At 48.6% G+C, this 5422-nt stretch overlaps 2 non-coding genes across 2 annotated transcripts; both read left to right on the top strand.

Annotated features, from left to right (window-relative positions):
- Nucleotides 1-1901: 1901 nt before the first annotated feature.
- Nucleotides 1902-1974, top strand: TRNAK-UUU. Its single transcript has one exon. It is a non-coding gene; the product is annotated as a tRNA-Lys (tRNA).
- Nucleotides 1975-4161: 2187 nt separating this feature from the next.
- TRNAF-GAA lies at nucleotides 4162-4234 on the top strand. Its single transcript has one exon. It is a non-coding gene; the product is annotated as a tRNA-Phe (tRNA).
- Nucleotides 4235-5422: the final 1188 nt, after the last annotated feature.

Consider the following 5422-nt stretch of genomic DNA (forward strand, 5'->3'; position numbering starts at 1 on the left):
AAGATACTAGTTGATAAGGGGCTTGATCCCCCATTTCTTTGGGTTCTTGGGTGGAAGGATGCGTTTTGATAAGAGACTCTGGAAAAATCCAATGTAGATCAAAAGGAAGGAAAACAAAATGGTGGAGTAAGAGATCGCACAGTTCAAACTTGGCATGCTGCATGTTCGCCTGTGAATTTCGTGTGTCCATTTGGCTAGCCATGGTGCCAGGTTGTTCGGTCAAATGCCAGTCTAGATGGTGCTGTGAATGTGTCTTTTAGATGTAATTAACATTTAAATCAGTAGACTGAGTAAAGCAGATTATTCTCCATAATGTGGGTGGGACTCGTCCAATCATCTGAAGGCATAAGAAAAAAGACTGGGGTGTCTTGATGAAGAGCAAATTCTCAAGACTGTAATAGACAAAATCTGCATGACTCTACAGATTGCCACCCTGCTGAGGTTGGACTGCAACATCTGCTCACCTGAATTTCCAGCCTGTTGCCCTACCCAACAGATTTTAGACTTGTCAGTCCCCACCTTCCAGTTTCTTAACATAAATCTCATCTTTCCATCTGTCTGCCTATCTACCTATCTTTTATCTATCTATCTATCTATCTTTCTTGCATCCATCCATCCATCCATCCATCCATCCATCCATCCATCCATCCATCCCTGACAGCATGCTTTAAAGTGTTACACACAGGTAAGAGTGAAGGGTGAGATTATTATTGCTTGCTAGGGGGAAAATTCACTGAGCATAGGCCAGCCACCTTGGAACCATGAAGGCAGATGCCATACTTTTAGAAAATGTTGGGCCTTTGCCCTGAAAGAGCAAACGTTTCCCAAGTTCCAGGAAAGGAGGAATCCCCCTGGAAAGTACTTGGGATACAAGAAAGAAGCTCCAAGAAGACAGGATGTGTGTGCCTGAATTGTCATTCTTGTCTGCCGGGCGTACTCTTACCTTCCAAGGCACAGTTCTAGTGTCTTTTTTTCCTGCCAGGTTCTACGTTGCCTGTGTTACGAAAGCACTGCATATCCCCCTCTGTTAAAGCATTGACTACCCGGCTTCCAAAGGTTTGCCACCCATACCCTTGCCTGCTAGACCTGTGCTTGATCACAGTGCAGGGGAGAAAAAGGCCAGGGGTGGCGCTGGTCACCTTGAGCTTCCCAGAAAGGTTGGAGGTTAGGCCGAGTTCTCAGATGTGCTGCGGGCGGACGACAGGGAAGGAGTGAAAGGGAGGTGGCGGTCCAGTTAAAGGGAACAGCACGTGCAAAGGCCCAGAGGGTTGAAAGGGCGGGTACGGGTGAGACAAGGGGAGGGCGGGTTCAGCCAGCGACGCGCGCGGTGACTAGAAGCCAGAGGGGGCGGGGCAGGCGAGAGGGGAGGGGCCAAGGGCGTGACCTCGGAGCTCCAGCCAGTGGTGGCTGCCAACGCTTCTGGCCAGAGCCAGGATCATCTCGTCCTTCCCGCTAATGAGCTCCGCGCTCCTTTTTGAGGCGCGCACCTGCGGTGAGGACTAGGGGCTGCGAAGTGGCGCTTTTGCTTTTCGGAAGAAGGGGGAACCTCCTGCTGCTAACGCTGAACTGTGGTCGCCGACCCTGTGAGCTTTGAGTTTGGGGCAAAGAAACGCACAGGGATGATGACAGCAAGTAAACGGCTTCTCTTCCCTCCGCAGGGTTTGGCAGAACTCAGGATTCACGTTTGCCAGGGACTCTCTAAATGAAACGGGCGTGTTTCATTTCATTTAAGAAATCTGTTCGCAGCTGCCCAAGAAAGACCTCCTTCCAGACTCCCTGGATCGGAATCCGATTGAATTACACACAAAAGAGACTGGGAGCTCGTCCGGGACGATGCCCGTTAGCTTGCGGCGCAAACGACGACACAGTCTTCATTGATCCGAGGGAAAGTTTCCTCGTGAGCCCGGATAGCTCAGTCGGTAGAGCATCAGACTTTTAATCTGAGGGTCCAGGGTTCAAGTCCCTGTTCGGGCGGAGTGTTTTTTCTTCCCTTTTCCAGTGTAATTTAAAAGATGAAACCCAGCTTTAAAGCTCTGCGTTTCTTAGCCGGTTTCCGGTAGAGAAAGGAGTGAAATCCCGGAGCGTATACACTTCCTATCCAACCGCTTTCCAGGGAAGAGCCAGGGCCTCCACGAGTACTGACACCGCGGGTCCTCGAGCAAAGGCCTCCGAGACACTGCAAGTGCTTGGCTCTAGGAACTAAATAAGCTGATTTATTCTGCAATCACCGGCCAGTCTGCGAGGTCCAAACTGTAATCAAAGGAGGGGGGAACAGACGCACCCAGGAAGTCCCTCGGACTGTCCCCCCACCCCCCGCTTATCCCCCAGGCGCCGACTACTGTCCGCGGCTACTTGGGGACTTGGGTTTCCTCTTGCTAGGTGCCCGCAAGAATATGGCACGCATCCTGCACCTTTCCACCGCCCCTTGTTACTCTTCTAAATCTAGAGAATATTTCTGCACTCTGAAAAGGAAGGGACCACCAGCTAGAATCTGAGGCACCAACCAGAGCAACAACCGCCCCTCTCAAACGAATTCAAATCTCTCTCCCTCCCCCAAAGAGTGACTCTGAATTCCAGGAAGAGTTGAGGTTGAGACGGCAGCTTCTGGAAAGGAAGAGGGTGCATGTGGGGAAAGCGCATCCAAGGGACTGGAATGGGACAAGTCCCGGTGTTCGAAAAACAACAAAAAGTTAGCTCCCGCCGACTACAAATTCATAAGGGAAACATTCAGCTTCTGAGAGGTTTTGAGAAAGCTGGGTTATGGACACAAGAGAAGTTCGGACATGGATTCCCCAAGACTAAACTAATTTTCCCCGAGAGGACCATCCTTTCTTAGCTAGAGATGGGGCCTTCCTTGCTTCTGCCAGGCAACAGAAGAAAATCGGTCTCGATTTCCCCATTAAGAAGATGGAGATGTAGTCTGCTGCCTTCGTGGCTGAGAGACTGGTACCCAGGGAGTCTTAGAGAGTGGGCCAGGGCCAGGGCCAGGGCCAGGGCCAGGATGGAGATAGGGCCAAGTGGGCGCAGGGCCTCCGTCCATGCAGGGACGCTTTGTCTCGGGCTCACATAGACCCACAGCCACCTCCCCCTTTTCAAAGCGCAGCTTCCTCAGCAGTAGAAACAGAATAGTACTGACAGCATTCATCTCATAAACTTGTGGAAATCAAATAAAACAACACGCATGCGCAGTACTTAATAGAGCCCTTGCTTAAAAACAAGGTTTCAATACATTGTAGCTATTATTATTAAAGAACTTTCTAGGCTGGAAACTAAACATATACATTGAAACAGGTAAGGAACCTTATCAAAGAAATAGATTCCCAATACACCCAAGATCATATGTTCATATTCATGTGACTTGTGTTGGTCGGTCTGTGCTAAAGGGACAGCCACGGTCACTGATCCAAGGAGGAGAGTTCTGGTTGGTTACGAGCGGCTTCTTTCTTGAAGATAGTACATTATGGGGCTCCCATGGCATTCCAGGGATAGAAACAATATAAGGAGTTGAATTTTTCTTTTTCCTGAGGGAGTGCCTTGGAAAGTGATCAAGTCCACTTTTGACAGCTTTGAAAAGTGAGTTTCTTTGCTCCATTCTCTGACTGAAAGACTACAGAGCAGGCCAGGGCAAGCAGAGGACAAGGATGGAGAGTACTGAGGCTTCCTAGTTCTCCCTTCCTTTGCTCTAGTTCACTCCCGCTCCAGGTATGGTTTTCACCCTTTGACGAAAATTGAGAAAAACAAACAAACAAACAAACAAAAAATAAACAAACAAAAAAACGACTAGAGTCTGTCTTCACCAAGACCTTTCCCGCTTTGGAGCTGGATAGCTGTGGTTCAACTCTGGACGATTTGGCTCAAATTAGTTATTCCATTTAAAAATTATGATGTTATCATATGAACCTCACGGCAGGGTGGGCGTGGGTGGGGACTGCGTGGATGTCTTTGTTCATATTAGGGTCTTAGGAGAGAGAGAGAAAGCAAGGCAGAACGCGAAACTCTCCTCGTATGAGAGGAATTACTTTTCTCATTCGCAGCTCTCAAAACCTCAGAGCTAAAAACACTGCTATTTGGAAGGTGAAATTAAGAATTGAAAGGTTGGAAATGGATCGCGCTCTCTCTTTTTTAAATTTCCTTAATGGCATAGAAACTGCCTTCGAGCTCGCCGAAATAGCTCAGTTGGGAGAGCGTTAGACTGAAGATCTAAAGGTCCCTGGTTCGATCCCGGGTTTCGGCAACGGTTTTACTGGCATATTTTAGGACAGGACTGGAGTCCATCGCTTTCGTTATAACATCTCTGTTGGCTCGTCCCTTACTCAATCGCGTTGTATGTTTGTATCTAATATCCCCCCCCCCACGTCTCTTAGCAGGCACGTGGCAACGAGACAAGTGTTTAGTACACCAGTATGATGAGACAAAGAGCTTAAACCTCCAAAAGAAAGCATAAATCATTTCATAGCGTGGAAACTAACACATCTGAGTTACAGGCAGAAGACCTTGGATTTGGTCCCCAGTGCAGTCTCATCGGCGACAGACGTGGAGATAGTTTTCAAAAACGTCTGTCTATGCAGCAGACTCACAAGTCAGGGTCCCACCAGCGCGTTAGAAATCTGGTGACGGATGGTTCCCAAGTGGATGCATTGATTTACAAGCACGTGTCTCGGTCCGAAGTATTTCTTGGAAGCTCAGTTTTCTCATCGCGGTTTTAATAAAAAGTGCCTGAACTATTGCTCAGTGCCCAAAGCTGCAGTTACAGCCAGGAGCATGTGTCATGACTCTGATGACAGGTGCACCATTTTTTGGTTAGGTGTTTATTAACGTTTTGAATAAAAAAGTAATACTAGTTTTAGGGAAGTGATATCCCAAGGCAGAGCAGCCCGTGAAGGCAGCCCGTGAAGGTTGGACGTGAAAGGGCAGAAACTGGAAGATATGCTATCAAGCACTTGTCTTTCTCACCTTCCACCTGGTTCAACCAGATCCAAGAGAGGATCTGGCTGGTCACTTCCTTGGTGGGGGAGCCCAGGAGCGTTTAGGGCGTTTAGCATATCCTCACACCTGCTCTGTGAGAGTGAGGTTGACACCTGCTCTAGTTTGTCTCGGAGTTTAGAAAGCCTCTGTCTGAGCAGAGACTTGAACCTGGACTCTCTGGTTAGAAGTCTGAGGCCCTACTGACTGAGCTACCCGAACTAACGAAGAGCGGGCTGTCTTGTGTTAACGCACAGTAAAAGAGGTCAAGTGGCCGCATTCTTTTTATATTGGGTTGAAATTCTGAGTATTTTGGCTGATTCCCTGAAGTGAAAGTGCAAAATCAAGCTCGAACAGGCGTTTGGCGGGAGAGAGTCTTTATTTCTCCTTTTTTTTCTACACTACCTGCCCCGCGCCCCGGCAGCATCCCAAGCCACGAGGGATTTTCCAAGATTCAGGA

Source organism: Pteropus vampyrus, unplaced genomic scaffold, assembly GCF_000151845.1.
Source record: "Pteropus vampyrus isolate Shadow unplaced genomic scaffold, Pvam_2.0 Scaffold360, whole genome shotgun sequence".
Classification (NCBI taxonomy): domain Eukaryota; kingdom Metazoa; phylum Chordata; class Mammalia; order Chiroptera; family Pteropodidae; genus Pteropus; species Pteropus vampyrus.